The sequence below is a fragment of the Gracilinanus agilis genome, chromosome 6 (genome assembly GCF_016433145.1).
Source record: "Gracilinanus agilis isolate LMUSP501 chromosome 6, AgileGrace, whole genome shotgun sequence".
Classification (NCBI taxonomy): Eukaryota; Metazoa; Chordata; class Mammalia; order Didelphimorphia; family Didelphidae; genus Gracilinanus; species Gracilinanus agilis.
Genome location: NC_058135.1, coordinates 105810128 through 105833543, shown reverse-complemented (window position 1 = coordinate 105833543; position 23416 = coordinate 105810128). Strand labels below are relative to the sequence as shown.

The 23416-nt window shown below is 34.6% G+C and overlaps 1 long non-coding RNA gene across 2 annotated transcripts in view; it reads left to right on the top strand.

Annotated features, from left to right (window-relative positions):
• Nucleotides 1–23416, top strand: part of LOC123253024 — a 79419-nt gene that overhangs the window by 27407 nt on the left and 28596 nt on the right. For both annotated transcript variants that reach the window (XR_006506535.1, XR_006506534.1), the window contains exon 5: nt 11281–11338. This is a non-coding gene — a long non-coding RNA (uncharacterized LOC123253024). The remainder of the gene's footprint in view (nt 1–11280; nt 11339–23416) is intronic.

Below are 23416 nucleotides of genomic sequence, written 5' to 3'. Positions count from 1 at the left end.
AGAAAAGACTAATGAGTAAAGTCTTTTCTAATCTAACCTTTCCTAATTCTACCTTTTCAGACTTCCATAATTCAAGGTCCAGCCATGTTGGCCAACTTTCTGTTCCATGAGTTCGACATTTCATCTCATTTCTGTTACTTCACAGAGGTTATCTCAGTCTCACTCCACCTCAATTTTTAGTGCTTTTCCCCTCATACCTTAGAATCCTTAGCTTCCCTCATGGCTCAAGTGCCAACTTTTATGGGAATCCTTTTCTTATTCTCTTAGCTGTCATAACTCTTCCTCCTCAAATTGTATTTATCCTCTCACTAGAATGTAAAATTCTTGAGGCCAGGTACTGTTTTTCTTCCTTTCTTTATTTTTGTTGTTTTCCATCCTGAACAAAGCATTGATAAATGCTTGCTTAGTTATAGTAGCCTGAGTAAGAAGAGATGAGAAGCAGAACTTTGGTGTTTGTAGTAAGTACTTAATGGTGGGGACAGATGTGGAATGTTTCACAGATAAACTTTATAAGGCTTGGCAATTGTTTGGATCTGAAGGTTGAAAGAAAAGGAAGATTCAAAGATAACTATGGGATTTGAACTTGTATGAAAAGGAGAATAATGCTGCTAATCAGAAAAATAGAAAAAAAGGTAGGATAATAGGAGAAAATTTGGGGGAGAAAATAACAAACTCGGTTTTGGACATGTTGATTTGGAGGCACCATTGAGATAGCAAGGTAGAGATAGCCAGAAAGGATTTGAAATATTCCTAGAACGCTGGACAGAAATTGAGGGTGTAGAGATTCAGGAGGGGAGTGTGTTAGACTAATGCCAGACAGAGAACCAACACTAGAATCAGAAAGACCTAGTTTCAGGTACTGCTTCTTAACAAATATTGGTTTTGTAACTGCCTGCTAGGATTCACTGAGCTTCAATTTCTTCATCTGTAAAAGGAACTGCTTGGATTAAATGTCCTCTATTCAAGCTCTAGACCTATAATTTTGACCTAGAGTAAGTTATTTAGCCTCTCAGTGTCCCAGACAACTCTATAAGACTATAAATTCACGAGCTGTTGTGGAATTGTATTGGTAGAGTTTTCTTCCTATACCACTAATATCATAGTTATAATACAGATGTACAGATATCCACACACTTTGGGAAGTAGCTTTTAAATGTATAATTAAATGTGCCTTTTAAATATTTTTTATAAAATTTTTTTATAAAACACTTTTAAAAAACATATAAACATAAACCAGAACAAAAAAACTATATATTTCAATTTTCAGAAAATTTGGTTACGTTGTTATACTTAGTGTAAATAACATGTTATTATATATTGTATATTATATACATTATAATATATGTAATAAAATATAGAACACATAATAATTGTTGTAGAATGACTAAATTGTGTAGGACTCAAGATAAAATAGTGGGCACTAAAGAAGTAGGTGAAGATTTCATGGAGGAAGAGACAAATGATGCTCAAAAGATGAATAGATTTTGGAAACAGGAAGAAAGGAAGGTTTATTAGGCCAGAGGAAGAGCATGAACAATATCTTTGTATGACAGTGAAGATACCAGCTTGATTAGCATGGAAGACGTTATCTGTATATCAAAGAGGAGGGTGGGGTAGAAGAGGGGAAAATATTGAATTGACAGAAGAAAATCATATTATGAGGGCCATGAAAACAAATATGACTTAATGAGACAAGAAATTGGGAACTCTATACAAGGAGAAAAAGAATGTTGTGAAGTAAATTGCCTTAAAAGTATGGTAATGGTGTGCAAAGACTGGATTAGGGAGAACCTAATGGCAGCAAAGTCAACAAAGATGATTTTCCAGTAATCCAAGGATAATGGTGACCTGGGTAGTGGTTGGGGGACTGGATAGATGCAAGAAATATTCTGAAGGGAAAATTGCCTGTTCTGGAGGTTTATTAAAAATACATAAGGGAGGTGAGTATAGATATAGATAGACAGATAAAATAGGGGATAGGTAGAGAATTTATTAAACACTATGTGGCAGGCACCATGCTAAGCAATGGGAATCCAAATATAAGCAGAAAGTCTCTGCCTTCGAGGAGCTTACATTTTAATGGGAAGCACAATCCAGGAAAGGAATTAAAAAATATAAGACCCTGAGTAACTGGGGAAATGGAGATTTATCAGTTTTAGAGAGAGGTTAGAGCAGTGATTCCCAAAGTGGGCACCATCACCCCCTGGTGGGTGCTGCAGCGATCCAGGGGAGCGGTGATGGCCACAGGTACATTTATCTTTCCTATTAATTGCTATTAAAATTAAAAATTAATTTCTAGGGGGCTAAGTAATATTTTTTCTGGAAAGGGGGTAGTAGGCCAAAAAGGTTTGGGAATCACTGGGTTAGAGGAAAAATTTTTTGAAAAATTAATTTAGAGGAGTAAGGGTAGATGATAAATTTAAAAAAAAATTAAACCCCTTATTCTTTCATTTTAGATCAATACTGTGTATGGGTTCCAAAGCAGGAGAGTGATAAGGGCTATGCAATAGGAGTTAAGTGGCTTGCCCAGGGTCACACAGCTAGGAAGTGTTTGAGGACAGAATTGAACCTAGGTAGGACCTCCTGTCTCTAGGCCTGGTTCTCAATCCATTGAGCTACCTAGCTGCCCCTAATAAATTAAACTTTGATCATGTTGAGTATAAAGTAATATCCCAACAATTTCTTAAATACTCCTCCTTCCACTTCCCAAATGGGGCCCTATTTACCATAACACATAAATGGCCCTTGCCTTCCCTGTTCATGTTGAATACAAGAGAATGATAGTTGTCTACTTGTTTGTTTGCCATTGTTTGGCTGGGAGGGAAAGCTTAGAGCAATGGTTAAGTACAGTGAACTTTATATTGATGCTTAGGATTTCTCAAAAAGTAAGTTACTAATTAAGGCATAGTAATGTCCATTCCAGAATCACAGAGTGGAAAACCTTCTTCATACATGGAATTGTAATGTCTCACACCAATCTGAATACCAGAACAAAAATGCTATACTTAGTGGGAATATTTCTTTCAATTTAGCATTGTAGATTATGGGCTACGATTTGACTCAAAATCCAGAATTATTTCCATTGTACCATACTGTCTTCTTATGCATAATGATGTTCTAAACTCAGAATAAAATATTAATAGTTTTGAAACTACAAAAGATTACATATAAACACATTTATTTCTATATTTAAGCATATTTGGCTCAATAATCATAGGATACTAATTTCTTCTTTTGGAGATATTCTAATAGTTCCTTTATCATTTGAGAGTCCATATTATGTTCTCCAGAGGAACAGAGAAGGACATCTTCCCTCTAAATAGTCATGTTTAATTTAAAGTCTTCCATTTTATATAAAAAAATAGTCATGAAAGTGCAACATTTGGTCAGAGGTTCATTAAATTTTAATACCTACATTGAAAATTTTTTGTATATCGCTGTACAGGAAGCACACAATGTAAATCATTATGGGATATATACTAATAGGCATCCATACAAGTGTTTGATAAAGAAGGATCTCACATTAGAATAGGTTAGGAACTGCTAAACTAGATAAGATGATATCTTGAAGGCCCACCCTACTCCAAATCCCATGATTCTGATTAGCTAATCTGTCATCATGATTCTGAAAATCAAGTTCATTGTTACTACTATTGTTGAGACCAAAGCCAATAGTTCATGTGGTTCAGGTTCCTCAGGATGAGCTTCAAAAATATGAACCTATAGCTCAGCCCAGATATATCCTTTGATTCTCAGAAGAGATAATGCTATTATTCCCAGAACTGACATTTATTGCGTGTTCATGAGAACATGAACCTCAATTTCCTCATGCGTATCTCAAAGAACTAGGGAAATGCAAGATGTTTTCTGCTACTCTTATCAACAATCCTGCTTTCTTCTTCCTGGTTCTGTTGTGAATCCCTATGTTGTTTCACTCCTGAATATGTAATATGTAACTTCAAAATCTCTCAGAAAGTTGTTTTTAATTTAGCTCTTCCATTGATACTTTACATGTCATTTTTTTCAGCTTCTCTAGTGATTATTGGATCCTGACCAACTGATTATGCTCTTAGTTTCCAACATAGCCATGGCAGGTAGCCATGAGTCATCAGGACACCTATAGGAGCCCAAAGAAAACACATTTGAGGATCATTTTTCTTTTTTTTTTTAATTTTTATTTTATAATAAAATATTTTTCCATGGTTCCATGATTCATGTTCTTATTCTTCCCTCCATCCCTCCCCTTTCCCTTTACCCCCCCCCCCCAGCCAACTCACATTTCCACTGGTTTTACATGTGTCATTGATCAAGACCTATTTCCATATTGTTGATAGTTGCCCTGGGGTGGTTTTTTAGAGTCTACATCTCAAATCATATCTGCATCAACCCATGTGTCCAAGTAGTTGTTTTTCTTCAGTGTTTCTACTCCCATAGTTCTTCCTCTGAATGTGGATAGTGCTCTTTTCCATAAATCTCTCAGAATTGTCCTGGGTCATTGCATTGCTGCTAGTAGAGAAGTCAATTACATTCGATTTTACCAGTGTATCAGTCTCTGTGTACAATATTCTCCTGGTTCTGCTTGTTTCACTCTGCATCAATTCCTGGAGGTCATTCCAGTTCACATGGAATTCTTGAGGATAATTTTTCAAGTTCAATGTAGATATGGCTTTGATGTTTCTGTTTTCTTTATTTGTGTGTGCATGTGTGGAAACTACAAAAGATTACATATAATTACATACTAATTTCTTCTTTTGGAGATATTCTAATAGTCCCTTTATCATTTGAGAGTCCATATTATGTTCTCCAGAGGAACAGAGAAGGACATCTTCCCTCTAAATAGTCATGTATAATTTAAAGTCTTCCATTTTATATAAAATGTGTGTGTGTGTGTGTGTGTGTGTGTGTGTGCATAAACTATAGGATACAAATCTGGTTCACTTGATACATGGGTGGTTTTGTTTTTAATCAGTTCATATTTCAGAATAGAAATTGGTATTTGGGTATGGTATGGGGTTCATTTGTGGGGTTCGTTTTGGTTTGGCAATTTGGTTCAAGTGCTTTACCACCTATGCCACATTTCCTTTCTGAATTACATAGATTGTAATTTTAAAACAAATCAATGCACATTGTTGCTACTGGCAAGTGTACTTCTTAAATGAATTACCTTGAAACATTAACTCTTTTTCCCTTTGGCATTTCAAGTTGCATATTCTAGCCAACAGGAGAAATCTTCCATTTTATAAAGAATAGGTAGTTGCCTATCTTTTGTGATTTGGAGACTATCAAAAGACCCATTTGCCTTCAAATGCTTCCCTCCCACATGATTTTCCTACAATTTACCAGAAAATCTTATCAGTAGAGGCTTTATTGCTATTTTTTTTCCCTTTTGGTTGAAGCATTTCTAGTAATTCCCTGCTGAAATATAAACATTTCTAGAGGGGTGTATTTGTTGCCTTCAATTGTATTGAATTAGCAAGTAGTACTTTAGCATGGATTACTTTAATTTCACTCATTGCTCCATATAAAGTAGACTACTTGATCTGATGTGGGAGACAGAAAGGAAAGGAAAATACACAAAACGTCTATAATAACTATCACTTATGTAGCACTCTAAGGTTTATAAAGTACTTTAAAAACATTTCATTTGATCTTCACAAAATTCCTACGAGGTAAATACTACAGGTATTATCATCATCATTTTACAGAAAAGGAAACAGACTCAGAAAAATGAAGTGACCGGCCCATGATCATACATTGTGTCAGAAACAATATTCAAAAGAGGATCTTTTCTGACTCAAATCCAGTTCTTGCTAGACCACATTGCTTTTCTGAAGTATTTTTCTGGGGTAATAGGACCCAGGAAAAATAGGCTTTTATGTGGACAAATGAGGAGAGAGATCCCGAGCACAGATGGTGCCCAAGGAGGTTAAACTCTGGAAGAATGATACATAAAATTTGAAGATGGGGGAAGGAGAAAGAAGGACAGCATGAAACCACCACATGGAAGGGAAGAAAAATACTCTAATGGTCACTTCCTTATAAAACTTTGCCTTCTACAAATTTGAAATTGAGATATATTAAAGAATCTATGTGATAGATTTTAAGCAACAAAATAATATCTTGGAATTTCTGTACTTTGTCTTTTAGTCTTTCTGAAGTTTTAAATGAAATTAGAAAAGCAGCTGGGTCCATTCTTTATACAATCAGTTTCTAGTAGCCTGCCATATGTTTCTGAAGCATGGGAAAAGGTCATGTTGGATATATAACTCCGTTTTTTTTTTTCACTGAAGGGCAACCTGTAGTATTCTCCAGATGTGGAAAACACTAAGATTCATTAAATTTAGGACTTTGTTCTTGGGTTTGAATTTTTTTTTCATGGGGGTGGTATATACCTTTTGCTCTGAATTAAACAATTTTAAAATGGAAACTAGAATAAAATACAACACAAAGGAAACTATTGTTTCCTTGTTTTTATTTATTTTAAAACATGTTAACTAAAAATATGACCTACTCAAGTTATAAAAGTCAGAGGACCATAGAAATTGGTATCAAAAATGTTTTCATATTTGTAAATTCTTTAACTCCATTTTTTAAAAAGGGAAATTTATCAAACTGCAGAAAAAACTGGTAGGGACCACCCTTAAGAAAGCCTCATAGTTATAATCAGAATATTGACTACTTAGCAATGCCTGTGCTACTGACCAGAAGAGAACTCAGACCATAGAATCTTGCCAGAATATAGTCCCACCTGACATTGTTTTATTGTCAGTTGTCATCTGTCCAAAGAGAGTTCAGAATTAAGGCTCCTTTATCACTTGTTGAAAGAACTAAAAGTCTGAGATTTTATCTTTTCCTTCTCTTTTCTTTTCCATTTTTTCCCCTTTCTCTTTTTTCATCCCTCCCATTTGAGTGGATATAAAGAACTACCATATGTCTTACTCGTACATAAAATTGAAATTAAGGAAAAAACTCACCAATATAGCAGGAATGGTGCATACATTAACTCTCCACAGTTGGAATGAAAATTTATTAGGTATATCATGGACATATTACTTTAGTGTAAATAAAATTTGTTATACAAATTTGCTTTCTGAAAAATTTATTTTAATGATGTTTGTGTGCAATAAAAATCTTCATTAGAATCAGTAAATATTTCTTTCTTTTGTAGGATCTGTTCTTTCTACAAATCCTTGCATAAATTAGCTTTCTAGTATCAATCACTATCTAGGGATAAAGGAGCATAGGAAAGGTTTCTTTAGTGTTGGCTTTCCTACGCAGAAAGAGTTCTACATGGACACTTTCTTTTTCTTTCTTTTTAAAAAATCAACTAGAAAAATTCACATTTATTATTTATTTTTAACTTTAGAAAATTGAGTTTAAAGTTCTCTTCCTCCATCCTGATCCCCAACTCATTGAGAAGGCAAGAAATGTGGAATCAATTATACATTTGAAATCTTGCAAAATGTTTTCATATTATCCATGTTGCCAAAAAAAAAAAAGGAAGAAAAACAAGAAAGTGAAAAAAAATTATGCTTGAATCTGTACTTAAACTTTATCTGTTCTTTTTTTGGAGGAGGATAACATTTTTCATTATGTATTTCTGAATTGTCTTTGATCATTGTACTGCTGAAAATAACAAAGTTATTCACACTTGATCTTATAATATTGCTTTTAATGTATGTTACGATCTTCTCGTTCTGCTCATTTTACTTTATCAGTTCACATAAATCTTCCCAACTTTTTCTGAAACCATCCTATTTATCATTCATTATAACACAATAGTATTCCATCATAATCATATGCCATAGTTTGTTCAACCATTTCTCTAATCAATGGATCTCTTTCCAATTCTTTGCCACCACAAAAAAAGAGCTGCTAGAAGTATTTTTGCACTTATAAGTCCTTGTCCTCTTCCTTTGGTCTCTAAGATACAGACCTAATACTGCTGGGTTAAAGGGTTCGCACAGTTTTATAGCTCTTTGGTCATTGTTCCAGATTACTCTCCAGAATGGTTGGACCAGTTCATAATTCCACTAGCAGTATATTAGGGTCCCAGTTTTTCTGCCTTCTCTCCAGCATTTGACATTTTCCCAGTCATACACATGTGCATTTTCAGCTGTTTATATTTTAAGTAGATATAATAGTTATAAATTATTATTAACCCTTTAAATTACCAATTGTGTAATAATCTAATATTTAATAAATGCTTGACTGAATGACTGATATAAATATTATGAAGTATGAAAAGTGAGCAATAAGAAGCCCCAGGCTTCTTCTTAATAGGTTATTATGAATCAGTCACTGAGCATTTTAAAGTGCATGTGTTTAATAAGCTTATCATGTTAAATGCTTAGGGATATAATGAAAAAGGTAAGTGTCTGCCCTTAAGAAGCTTACATTCTAATGGGATACATTTACATATATAAGCATATGCAGAATATATCCAAAATGACCATGGAAAAAACAAAGGATAATTTCTCTACTCAACACATTATGTACTAGGACTTCTAAGTGCCTTGTGTCTTTAACCATAATATTTTGATATTGTATCTTCCTCTACCACCTTATATTGTCCCAGAATATTTGATTCCAATACAATCACATTAGATTACAACATTCTTTAAAATTTGCTTGAAGTTTAGAACTTTGAGCACAATGTGGAAAAATATTGAATAACAATTATTTTAAAACAACATACTTAGATATAGTGTATGTCTCTCTAAGTGAGGGAAACATTGGTTACTTTATACTACTATTTGGCACCAACCTGCCTTTTTGCCTTCCCAGAGATTTCTCATTAATCCCCTTCATGCTTATATCATAATAAAACTGACCCACTGGTATCAAATGGCATTCTACCTGATGTCTGTTTCCTTTGCATAGTCTTTCCTTAAGGCTCGTGACTTCACCCTATGCCTTGGATTTATTCCCTTCTCATCAGTGCCTCTTTAGAATCCTTAACTTTCATCAAATCTTATCTCATGGATTCTTCCTATTGGAAAGGTCTCCTGATTTAGCTAGTTGTTAGTGATAGCTCCCTTCTCAAATTATATTTCTTTTGTTTAACCCATATATCTGTTGTATAACCTAAAATGAATGTAAACTCCTGGCTAAACTATTTCATTTTTGTCTTTCTATTCAGTGCTTCTTTTATGTGCTTAATAAATATTTGTTGAATTGAACTTAATGTATAATGCCAATTATAATATATAATTGTATAATGTCGATTAGTCTAGAGATTACTAAATGGCCACAACAAATAAAAATTGAGGTAAAATTAAAATTGACAGTATTAAATGTTTGCCATATGTAAGCTGTTGTGCTAGACTGGAGATAGAAAGATAAAAGCCAAACTATCTCTTTCCTCAATCTGGGTTTCCTGCCACACCCATAAAATTGGGAGAAATGATAGAAGTCAGAAATAGTCTTTGTTGAGGAGACTATGGAAAGACAAGCACACTAATGAATTATTGGTGGAACTATTAGTTGCTTAAGCCATTCTGGTAAATCATTATCCCGGATATCCCACTATTAGGTATGTATTTCAAATAGGCCAAAAAAAGAAAGGTAACAAACATACCAAAATACTTGTAAGCAGCACTTTTTGTGGCAGGGGAAAACAACAACTGAAAACCAAGTGGGTGCCCAATAATTGGAAAATTGTTGAAAAAAATTGTGAGATCTGAACATAATGGAATATCATTTCAGTGTTAAGAAATTGTGAATATGAAGAATTTAGAAAACTTAGCAAAATTTGTGCAAACTGTTAACAAAATGAACTAGGAGAACGGTGACTACAATAATGTAAGTGACAATAACACTAAAAAAAGTCTATATAAGTTCAGAATAGTTTTGGTCCCAAAGAACAAAAGATGAAACACTCTTTCCATCTCTCAGTGGAGAGATTGGTTCTTAGGGTTGGGAAATACTGCTAGAAGAAAATCCCATTGTATTCTGCTCTCATCAAACCACTAGAGAATTATAGTCATTTCTGTATGTCACAGTTGAAGAAGGACATTGATAAGTTTCTGTAGCTAAGAGAGAGCAAACAGGATCGTGAAAGGTCTTGAAATGAGTGGAGAAGAACTGAGCATATGTACACATGACATACCTTTAATCTTAATCTACATCATTATATTTTTCTATCACTTTCTTAAGGCTAGATAACCAACAAAATAATAAATCAAGCCCTGATTTGTAACATTTGTCAATTTCTGAAGCATACATGATCACATGAAAATTTAACAGTGAGCACCCATGAGTCAGTTTGAGCCACAGTTCAAAAATCCATGTTTGCAATGGTTTTTTTAGATAATTTGCAGAAAGATATTCTATATTATTGCCTTTCCTATGATCTCTATCCAGTGATATTAAAAAAGAAAAGAAATTAAGTTAATCTACAATTTTTTGTTCTCAGTGAATCCAAGCTAACTCCTGGTGATTGAATTGGGTTAGAAAATTATTAATTTTCCAGATTATGGTTTATGGAATCAACCTTATTCCCATCTAAAACTAAGATATTTCTCTATCTTCAGTGAGACCTATCTAATCTGCATGATTTCTCAAAGGTCACTATTAACATGGTCTTTTGTATTTTATAATTCATATGGGTAAGGTTACTTGGAGTTATTTCTAACAATTACCAGCATTTTACCTGTCTTAGGTTATGATTTGTCCTTAACCCTTTTAGCTCTATCCTTTTTAGTTTGGATATTATTCTCCTTGATAAGGAAAAAAAATAGTTCTACTTTCTCATTGTAATTGCATACTATCTATTCATACAGTGAACCTATCTCTTGTTTTTCATTTTTTTTTTTTTTTGAGAAAGCTCAAAACACCCTTTTGTTGTTCTGAGCCCTTTTAGACAAACCTCTACTTATTCTTGGCTTTATCCTACTTGACACTTTATCTAGGACTTTATGCTTTTAAAAAAAAGATCTTTCTTGGTTATTTGTGCTTCCATCTATTGTACCTATTCATTTCGAGCAGCTTATTGTAGTGGGAAAAGCATTGGTTTTAGAACTTGAAGACATGGATTCAAATTCTGGCTCTGTCACTAACTACACACTGTGCTTTTACAATCTTGGGTAAGTCATTTCACCTCACTGTGAGATTCAGTGTCCTGATCTGTAAAATGAGGAGGTCAGATTAGATGAACTTTGAAATTCCTTCTAATTCTCAAAAATCTATAGTTCCATGACTTAGATCATAATAATTTCCAGGTCTTTGACTTTTCTTATTGCTTTCTTCTCAGAGATTATGTCTTTATTTTATATCTAGATTCGACCCTTATTCAAGATGGCTGAAGTTGATGAAAGCCTGAGCTTCAAAAACTAAGGTAAATATGTGTAAAAACAATTTGGTTTAAAAGATTATCCCTAGTCCTTTCTATGTATCCATACTTGTATAAAATAGTATTTATTCTAATGGTCAAAAAACTGAATTCTGCAAAAAAGCACATGGTATTTAAGTGCCCTGACAACTTGATTAGGATCTGCATTTCTCAGGCATCACATTCATTGTGGCAAAGAGAATATTTTGTAAACAAACCTTAAGGTACTATATAACAACAACAAAAGTAATTAATATATACCTAGTGAGACAAATTTCCCCAATTCTTATGTTAAAACCTGGGGGCTAGTTGGATAACTGAATTTTTTCTGTCAATTAAGACATTATTTACATGTATTTAGGCCAAATTTTTTTTGGTTCAAATATGAAACTTCTATGTTTTTATGTGTAAAAGGATAACAGCTCAAGAATATTCACATTATAAAGAGTTGTTTTTATATAGCCAAATCTTTTTTCAATGAACAAAAACATCTGAACCTGACTTTTAAGGCCTCTGACGATGTAGCTTTATGTATTTTTCCATGCCCATTTCCTAGGGCTCTATTAAGGATACATGCTTGGGTTAAAGTGGGTTAGTAGGCATTGCCTAAATAGAACCCACAATCATCCTTCATTTCCCTTCTGCTTTTGCTGTAAGTACCTCCTTTATATCGACCTATGAAAATAGTAGCCATCTTTTGAGATTAAGCTCAAACCTCTTTCAAAAAGAGGTTTCCATGATCCTCTTCCCTCTACACGAGATCTTGCCCTCTTCAGAATACTCATTGAACTTTTTTTTTTTGAGTCTTGAGATAATACTCTGCCTTTTCTACCATTTATTTCAGAGAGTTATTTGGAAGAAAGTACTTTATAAACCTTAAGGAACTATTTAAATGTAAATTATTAGGATGATAGTGATTTGTTTAGGCTTCTGATTTCTTCTACAAAATAATTAGTGTAAGCTGGAGAATGTTGAGAACATTTCTTCTTTATATCCCCTACCCTTATATTATATAATATAGTTCCTTTCATGGAATTGTGCAGAATAGATAAATGAATAAACTTTGAAATATTCTAAGATCTACTACACTCTAGTCTAGTGGCTTAGTACAGTGATTGAGCAATAGATTTCAGAATCAGAAGACTTGGTTTTGGACCACAGTTGTACCACTTACTAAATAGTCATCTACAAGTTCCAAAGCACAATTTGAATGTTCAGAAAATGGTTTCTAAATTGTTGCACAAAATGATTTCGTAGTGAATATTTCAATTTTAACATTTTAGAATTCATTATTAATTTTATTTTTCAATCATACCTAAGAAGGAAGAGGCAGACATTCCCATTTTTATAGATGGATGATCTCAAGCACAAAAGAGTTCAATTACTTCTCCAGGATCATACATTCAATGGAAAAATGAAGATTACAGTTGAAATCTTCTCTCCTAATAGTCATTTTGCTACCATTAAGGGCCTAATGTTAGATTCAAAGGAGCTTTCAAGATCATCTAGTCTATCCTCTTCATTTTATAAATTAAAACTAGGGTCAGAGTTATTTGCTCAAATTAATCTAAGGCAGCAATGCTGAGATCTGAGTACCGATTGCTCCTTAAGCTCCAGATTCAAAGCTTATTCTGCTGTGTCATGCTGAGAGGGCATGTGATACAGTGAAAAGAACACTTGTTCTGAAGTCTGAAGACTTGGGTTCAAATCCTATCTCTGATGATTAGTACCATTATGACCTTGGGTTGATCAGTAAATCTCTTTGGGACTTAATTTTCTCTTTTAAAAAAATGAAAAGGTTGTTCAGTTTTAGGCTGGTAATGATATATTGAAGAAAAAACCTTGCATTTCTTGGTCTAAAAATTCTATGGAATATGAAAATAGGGTACATTTGCACACACATATATCCACTCATATATGTAAGCATATAGATATCATGTTCTTAGTCCCTAGATTTTTAAGTCTAGGAACTTTAAAAATCAAGGTTTAGTGACCTAAAGAAAAATATCCAGTCTACTCATCATGCCTTGGGAAAATGAATTTCCTATTGTCAAAAGGAGCTGATCTGAGATACCACTGCATGCTGTTCAATTTATATTCTATTTTAGTGTAAGTTTTTTTGAATGATTTTAACTGATCTAAAAGTTCCTAAGAGGAAACATTATATTGGCCAAACCTATAGAAATGTTTATACATTTAAGGTAATAAATCAAAGTTGAATTCAGGGGCTGGGAAACATTTTTTTATATGTTGAATACAGGCTTGACAGCCCTTGGATTTTTAAAGGAACACCTTTAAATTTGGAGATTCAGTTTTCAAAAGAAAAATTATAATATATCCTGTGCCACAGGAGAATGAATTAAACTTTTGACATAAGTGCACTGTCAGTCATTAGTTATATCAAAGGCAGTTTTCCCTTCCCACACAATCATTATAATATTGTAAAAAGGATACTTCATTAAATATACTTGCCCTACTTCTTTTCATTCATCTTAAGTGAGACCATCTACTCAATGCTTAACAATAGATAATTGAAAATACACACCTGTCTTTCTAGGTTTCTGTGAACAATTTATGTAAGACCAACCTCTGCCATCAAAGAAACGACATCTTATGGGAATTTCATCTTAAACTCTACTAGCAAAAATCAATTTGTTCTTAGCAAATTTTGGTTATTGGTTTATGTCTGCTTTACTCAAATGTATGCATTTATCATTCAAAAAATTAAAACATATTTTCAGGGTTTTTAGTCATTAAATACCAATTTCCTGATGAGTTATCAAAACCACTAAATAATCTTGGGTTCTGATTTACATTGGGTCAGGAATTCAGTTGGACCCATGTTCTGTCTGCTGACTGGTATATGAAACTGGGGCAGTTGTTGCAAAAATGATTATTTTTTAAATAAGATCTGAAATTTGTCTTATATTTTTCAGGGGTAGACATTAATATGTTTTCCAACCATAAAACTTACAAATACTGAACTTAGAAATTCTAAATTAGAGAGACTAGATGAGTCAATTGACATAAAATTAGAAAATTGCACGGTCCTTCAAGATATTCTTAAATTCCACCCCTAGTGTCCTAAAAAAAAAAAATTCCTGAAAGGTTGTAGAGCCCAGGATCCAGAAGGCCATGTAGTTGGCCTTTCTAATTTTAAATGAATGGTAACTAGTCTAGAGACTTTGTGTTACTGTCCCCAGGGTACACAGTAACAAGACAAAGTTCTGAAATAGATCCTCAGATTCAAAATGCAAGGTTCCTTCCAAGTAAGTGGCACAATGAAAAACCCACTGGCTCTGGAGTCAGAGGAGCAATGTTCTAATCATGCTTCTGCTGCTTATTGTAATCTATTTCACCTTTCTTGGCCTCAGTATTCTCATCTGTTAAATTCAGGGTTTGAGCTGTTGGACCTTTCTAGCTCTCCAGCTATGATCCCATGGTCCTTTGTTCTCTTGTCACTCTATCTCAGAGAAAATTATCAAGCTCCCACAGTTTTTTGAACTTAATGGTGTTCACTGAGATTAAAGGCCCATTTAGATTTAGAGCTCAAAGGTGAGTCAGACACTATCTAGTCCACTCTATAGATGCCTGAGACAGAGGAAGATAGAGGCACCCACAAGCCTAGTGAGAGAGAGCTAGGATACTAACCCAGAACCTTTGGCTTCAAATCCAAGGCCTTTTGCAAGGGGGTAACAAATACAATTTAGGAATTAACAAGTTTGAGAGACCTGAACATCAGAAACAATATATATTACTTGCAAGAATAAAAAACATTCCTATCTTAAGAAAAGAGCCAATAAAACACATTTTAAAAAAAGTCTGCTATTTATGGTATTCATAAAATGTTAAAAGATCTAGAGGAAAGGCTTAAGTATGTTGTGTGGACTTTCTGTAAAGGATCTGCTTAAAACCATAGAAAAGAATGGCACAGGATGGAATGACTATGAACTGAAGGCGAGGGTACCCCACAATAAGATCACAGAACGGTTGAAGGTTGTAGAGAGAGAGAATCTTCCATTACTAATATTTGTCTAATTTCTTCATCTCAGTTTTTCCAGATGAACAAATATTTAAGACAATGCATATTAATTTTTTAAAAAGAATTCTAGAACAAAACTCTGTTACCTTTTTTATGAAGAAATGTTTATTTCTGTTTTTCTGAGTAGTTGCTGTCATTCCTTTGTCATTGACATAGAAGAGTTGTTTTCTTTCTGTTTTGGTCAGTGACCTATTAAGGATATCCAGTTGAGTTTCTTCCTTTATTAAAAATTTAAAAAGAGAAAATAAACACAAATCTCTTTCATATCTTAGTTTTAGCATATATTTTATATAGCCAGTGTTCTATTTGACTTAGTAACCTTTCACAAGTGTTAAAAAACAAGAGTAAATTCTGAGGTGTAGACATCTAGAATAAGAAACAACTTGTGCTTTAACTTAATGTGGGTTGATAAAGCCTAGAATCTCAGTGCCTGAAGGGTTCTACACTCCAAAATTCCTATTCTAATTTAGCAAAGGTCAAGTAGTGATGGGCCAATGATACACAGAAGTCCTAAGGCTCAGGAAAGACTTGATAATTATAGTTAAGGAAATTATAGTCTTCATTTCAGTGTGCACAAATTAGCCAGTGACTGCAAAAATCTTTATATCAGCTATTGCAGCATTAAAATGACACCTCTAATTCCATTTTGCATTTATAGCCAATTTAATAAGAGTGTTGGCAAAAGTAAGCAAATTAACCAAATTGCAAAAATGCCCAATTTTAAAAGTAGGAAATTTGAGAATAATAGGAAAAAGTAGGTAGTTGGTAATTTTTTAAATGACCCAGTAATGACAGGCATGAATCTCCCAGCCATGGTAGGTTTTGAAGTCAACTTAAAGATGAAGGGCTGGCTTAGGAAAAGGAAGAAATCTTTGAATCATTTGCCTGTATTAAGAACAGTACCTGTACCTTATCTAATTATAAGATTTTGAAACATTTCAAGTCTATTTTATTATTTCTGATAAAAAGATTAAGAGAATCACGAACAGTAATAAACAAGTAGAGGAAGCATAACCAAAAAACCTACCCTCGTTCCATTTGCAGGCTCCCCCAACATATATCCCAAACATCCTAAGTAGTAGGCTAAACTCAAGACAACAGGTGGAAGATAAGCACTTTCCTGAAGGCAGTGAGAGAGCAATTAAATAACCCCCTTCTCCTTTCACAGCTGCCTCAGCTCACCTTACCCAATCACATGGTTGAGGGTGAAAAGAAGGGGAGAGGAGCAGACCAGGAACAGCTTGGAAAAGGAGAAGTGGAAGGAGATAATGAAACTGAGGGAGTTGCTCATGTAGCTTCCCCTCTCTTGACTCCTGCCCCTCCTCAGCAGAACAAGGAATAAAAAGAAGTCACCCACCCCTTCTTCTCATATTTTCAATGTGAGCAAATAGCAAGGAAAGAGAGTTAGGTATAAAACAACTCAAAGCATTTAAGGAATGCCTGAAAAGTTCTTATACTTTATATATTGAAATTAACTTGAACGCAAGTAGGAATTTTAGTGGATTACATTGATCTTCAAAAATGAGTTTTAATAACACTTTAAATTTAAAAAAGAGTAGGTAAGTTATTAACTATTTTCAAGTTTGCAGTCTCCAACATATGTTCACTCTTTTACTTTGAATTCATGAAAATAAATATTATTGCCAAAACAACTGTTACCAATTTGTGCTGTTTTGCAGTTGCAAGGGGAATGCAATTTTGCCTTAATTGATAAAAATGGAGCAATTTAGCACAGTCTGCTCTTTGCAACAACTGAGTTTCCAACAAGTCACTGAAGACCTTTGGTGTTGTTCAGATAAGAATGCCTTTGGGATTGCAAATTCTTTTATACTCTATAGAACCTTGCCCTTTTATTTCGGATATGAGTATCACTTGGGTCTGCCAGTTTTAGAACAATCAATCAGCTCATACTCATTAGGCTCCTTATATGTGAACAACACTATGCTGGGCACTTGAGGAAATGGAAAATATAAATAAGATGGAATTTTTGCCTTGAGAAGCTTACAGTCTGTTAGGGCAATAAGATATACAAATGTTGCCATGATGTGTGATATAAAAGATAAAACAAAGTGCGATGGGAAGCCCTAGGGTGATCATCATTACTAACTAGAGAGATCAGGGTAAGGCTTCCTGTAGAAATAACACTTGCTTTAGGCTTTACAGGATGGGCATGAACACAGATGAAAGGGGAGGGCATTCCACATATATGAATTATGGGCACGGAGGTAAGAATACAGTGCATGTTCAGGGATCAGAGTTATCAAAACATATAGGAGAGGGATGGAGGAGAGAAATATGAAATTAATCTGAAAAGACGTTGGGGAATTGGTTTTGGAGGACCTCAGTGCCTAGCAGAGAAGTTTGAATTTTGTGAAGCAATAGTAAATCAGTGAAGATCTTTGAACAAGGAAATTACACGAGTGCATCTATGCAAAGGAAAGGTAATTGGGTAGAGCTGCAGTATAAAAAATGTATTGGAGGGATGACAGGAAAAAGACCTTTAAGAAGACTGTTGCAGCTGAGGAAGTTGTCAGGAGACGTATTTAGACAGTAAGTTTGTCAGAGATCTCAGGATTTAAGAAGAATGGTCTATATTTTAGTACAGCTGAAGATGAACTTCACAACTATAATAGAAAATACTAGCCAATTCTTGTAGCTAACATCCATAAGGAAAAGATAATGAATAATAATGGTCAAATGAATTGGTAACATAAAAAAAAAGCTGGAATCAAACTACAGCAATGGAGGAAAAGTTATCATCATAATGATGAGAGGCAAAGGTCAAATAATAATTTTAATGACATCATTAAGATTACTTGTGGTCATAATATACAACTATTATGTGTATTATGATTATATAAATAATTTATAACTTTTTGATTGGGTTTACAACTCTTTCTGAGCCTCAGTTTCTACCTTTGTACAATGAGGGAGTTACACCAGGTGATCGCTAAGAGCCTTTTCATCTCTAACATTCCATAATTTCTATGCATAAACATAGGCTGAAAATCAAAAACTTTCCACCAATGTGAAGGAAGAACGTTAATTAATGTTAGTGTTAAAGCAACAATTCTGAGGCATTTTTTGATACAGCCAAATCAGAACTACTTTATTTTGCCTTTGATGAAAAGATAACTATCAGAAAGGTCAGTGGCTTTTGGTTAAGAACTGTAGGATTTGATGAAATGAACATTTAGTTGAGTCACTGTGTATGTACATAGCTTTGATCTTTTTATTAGAGGTACTTGAAAGTTCTTTAGTCTATTAAAGATCCATTCTTTTCCCTTATAGAATTATGCTCTGCTTTCAGATCAAGTTATTATTCTTGGTTATGACACTAAAACTTTTGCCTTTTGGAACATTTTATTACAAGGTTTCCTTTCATTTTAGATGGAAGTTACTAGGTCTTGTGTGATCTTGAGTGTGATTGCTTGGTACTTAAGTTGCTTCTTTCTGGAACATGTGCAGTATTTTTTGGAAACTCTTACTTTTCCTCTGAGATTTTGGGATTTTTCCTTTTGGGATTCATTTCAGGAATTGATTTGTGAATTCATACTGTCTTAACTTTTTCCTCTCCTAATAAATCTGGGCAGTTTTTACTTATAATTTCTTGCAATTTGGCATCTAGGCTTTTCTATCTCCCCCACCCCCTCATAGGTTTCTAGTGGTTCTTAAATTTTTCTCTCCTTGACTTATTTTTCAAGGAAGTTTTTTTTTTTTTATAGCAGCTTACCTTTTCCTTCAATCTTTCAACTTTTTATTCTTCTATGTATTACTATTTCTGATTGGTCTATTCTGCGAGTCCATTCTTTGGATAAGATTTACCATCTACTCTTCTAAGATCTCTATTCTCCCTTCATTCTTTTCTCTAGAATATTTTTTCTCTTTCTTGTTTCTTGCTTAATTTCTTCTAATTCATGTAGTCTTTGCAAAAAATTATTTTTAGGGTCTCTTATCTTCTGTTTGGGGACCTCTTTATTTACAGTGGTGTTTTACACTGCTACTCAGAAACTTCTTTGGTTTACTCATTCTCTCTTTACTTCTTGAATTTGGGGCTTTATGTCAGTGAGGTTTACCCCTTCCTGTCTTTTTGGGAAATGTGGTTGGCTTAGCTTGTACTTACTATGGGTTCCTGTGTTGACTTATACCTTTTTTGGGGTAGGATCTTCTGGCATTTTGAGGTTCAAAGAATTGGATCACCAGAGCCCTTTATGGTATATCATTTTAGAACCCCTGAACCTGTCACTTTTATTCCTGGGAGATTCCAATTTCTTAACCTTGAGGTTTTTTGACAAGTTTGGATCTTTCTGACTTAACCTTAGGGCTCACTTGGAGATCTCGGATTTTGCCTCTTCTGGACACAAATCCTTCACCATCCAACACTAGACCAAATAGGGAATGCTATCTTATCACCCATATCTCACCTCATTTTACCCTCTAGAATGGGCCAGATCCAAGTACTTTGTACTTCATATAGGAGGCTATTAAGCTCCCCTTCCTAGGGTCAATGAGCTTGGGGCTAGATTATACCTGGGAAGGATCAAGGAGGCACCTCTCTTCTCGGCTTCTCATCCTTGGTTGTAGACCAGGGTGCCTTATTTTAGGAAGGGTCACTGTCTTATAATAAGCCTTGGCCAGATCTCAAAAAAAACATATTTCAGTAACTGGGCTGAAAGAATACTATGGTGAGAGTCAGGGTGCTTAGCTTCTAGTTCCTGCTCTGCCACTAACTCTAAAGCTCTATGGAACATCCAATTCAAGATGTCCAAGAAACAGTTACATATGTGTGACTATAACTCAGAGAGATGAGGGCTGGATATATATATATATCTGGAAATCTTTTGCATAAAGATTTCTCTATAAAATGAGGAAATTGAGCAAGATGGTCTCTAAGGTCTTGTTTAGTTCTAATAGGTAAATCTGAGATTTTGGCTCCATTTAACTGTCTTAATGACCAACTTCATTTCAGTAAGAGTTGTTCAACTCTACTTTGAGATCCTGGACAAATATCTTCTCTAATTTGGGATCTCAGTTTCTCCCTTGGCAACATGAAGGAGTTGAATTAATTATTTCCCCTAAAATGCCTTCCAACTCTAAAATTTTATTATACTTTGAGGGTTTTTTAAAGGGGGGAATAGACTGCAAGCTCTTAGCTCTCCCCTTCCCCAATTTTTTTAGTGGGAATTAACAGTAATACCCCACCCCCTATTATCAGGCTCCTTGAATGTCAAATATGAAGAAATAACTGACTATAGTATCAATTTTTAAAGATTTAATTACATACAAAAAGTTTCTAGATAGTTTGTTTCCTTTACTACTGGTATACCCAGACACCTCTTTCCCTTTCCATGGGGTGGGGTCCAAGTCACTCTCTACCTTAGAACACTTTTTGTGTCATTTGTTATGCTTGCCCTAGGTGCAAAAGTGCCTATGTATGGCTCTGCTAGTCTTAGTAATTATAAGAAACCAAACAGTTTGATTTGTGGATCAATCTTATTTTAACAACATTCCATTCTTCACTACCATCCATTTGAGGCTCTTTCTGCAAATATTTATGAATCATAGACTGTCTGCCAGGTTCTAGGTTCCACAGTATAATGGAGTTATGTCAATAGGAAAGCCCCATTTGAAAAAAAATTCATATTGTTTTTAATTTCTGCAGTCCTGGTTTTGCAGATATTACTGTGGTGCTTTATTTGAATATTTTCATATTCTTTCATGCTTTTCATGTGTATCTTCTTATCTTCTAAACTCTCTATAATTTGGCTTCTGATCTTGTCATTTAACTAAAACTGTCTGCTATAATCATCTCTTGTTAAATATAATGACCTTTCTGCAATCCTGTCCTTGACCTCTTTGTAAGTCTCTGATACTGATGATTTCTTCCTCCTGTATACTTCCAGTTTTTGTAACACTACTGTATTCTGTTTTTCCTCCTGTCTATTTAACTATCCATGTCATGCTCTCTTAAGCCTGAATATCCCTCAAAGTTTTCTCCTGAGTCCACTTCATTTTTTGTTCTATCCAATCTCACTTGATCATCTCTCTGACTTACAATCACTCATCTTTAACTGATCCTTGGACAGCTTGAACTGGATGTTCTGTCAGCATCTCAAACTCCCCATGTCTAAAACAGAACTTATCTTTCCCCAAAAAATCCTATCTCCCACCTTCCAAACTTCTCTGTTACTTGACTTCCATTCCACATACCCAATCTGTTTTCAAATCATGACATTTCTACCTTCATCTTCTCTCTACATTCTTTTCTCTCTACTCATACAGTTACAACTGCAGTTCAGACCCTATCACCTCTTATCTTGACTGCTTCAGTCCATGGATTCCTTGCCTCAAGTCTTGCCTCCTTCCAATCCATCCATCCATCATTTGGCTGCCAAGGTGATTTTTCTAAAATGTGCTGTGACCTCATCCTTTCTGCTTTCAATGAACTTCAGTGGCTCCCCCTTACTTCCAAGATTAAATACATTTAAAGGTCTTTAAGGTTCTTCATATTCTGGTCCTTTCCTGCTTTTCTAGTCATCACATACCTTGTTTTTTTCTTGCACCTTGCAGTTCCTCAAATACAACATTCTTCTCCATCCTTTTGCACTGACTGTGTCACCCTGTCTAGACCCTATTCTGTCTCCTTGTTTGACTTCATTCAGGGCTTGGATCAAACTCTACCAGGTACAGGATCACTTTCCTAATCCTTCAATTTGTCAATAACTTCCCCTGAGAGATCACTTCTATTTATTCTGCAGACCACTGCTAGGCATCTAATAATTGATAGATTTTCTCTCCCATTGCAAGTATGCTCCTTGAGGATGAGGCCTGCTTTTGCCCTTTCTTTGTACTGTATCCCCAGTGCCCAGCAAAGACAAAGTATTTCATGGGTCAGAAGTAAGTGTGCTGAGTGAAAAGACATCTCTTCTGGTAGGATCATCATGTTAGCTTGGAGGGAGAAGAGACTAATGTGGGGAGAAAGGAGAAGAAGCCCTGAACTGGGGAGTGATTATGAGAATGGAGAGTTAGAGAATCAGAGTTCCTCCTCTGCCTCTCCCTCTTCCTCCTCTTTAGCACAGACCTATGAAACATTGGGATACTCCATCAGGTGACAAAGATATTTAAAGTACCATTAAAATAGGAAAGGTCAGAGCTAGAATGAAGGAACTGAAAACATCTCAGAGATGAGATATGACTTCTCCAAGGTTACCCAGCAAAATAGCAAAACTGAGACTAAAATTGGGGCCCCATGTGTGCCTTCTGTTCTATAACTCAGCTTACCTTAGGAGGTGGCATAGCATCACATCTGCCACTTGATGATGCTACATCCCATTCTTTTTTTTTTTCTTTTTTAAACCCTTATCTTCTGTCTTAGAATCAATGCTTGTATTGGTTACAAGGTAGAAGAGTGGTAAAGGCTAGGCAAGTGACTTGTCCAGGGTCACACTGCTAGGATGTCTGAAGTCGGATTTGAATCCAGGACCTCCCATCTCTAGGCCTGGCTCTCAATCCACTGAATCATCAAGCTGCCCACTTTTTTTTTTTTGCTCTGTCCTATTATTAAAGCCATTCGCATGACTTTTATGTAAACTTCCTAAAACAATTTGCACTCCAGTCTTAATTTTATATGGGCAATCTTTGGAAAAGGCTCCTTTACATATATAATTGGCTATGTAATTTTTTCTTGAAAATGTATGTGTTTGATCTATAGATCAGTCAGTGATAAAATGTCTTATGAAAGGGAGAAATGGACATTTTTTTAAGGCTGAATACATATGGAAATATTTCCATTAAGAAGTTTAAAACTTACTGAACCACACTGAAACTGATGGCTTGATCATGTTATTTGTCAAGTTAATGTCTGGAGAGCTTAGTCTGTGAAAGAATGCAAATATATACACAATCTCATATATGATGAGAAGTAGACCCCAGACAACAGTGTCATAATATGTAATAGTGGTACTTCATACTTATATAGTACGTCTAATCCAGGGAGCATAAAGTGAATTTCAGATGTCTGTTAAATGAAAGGTGGCAATGTT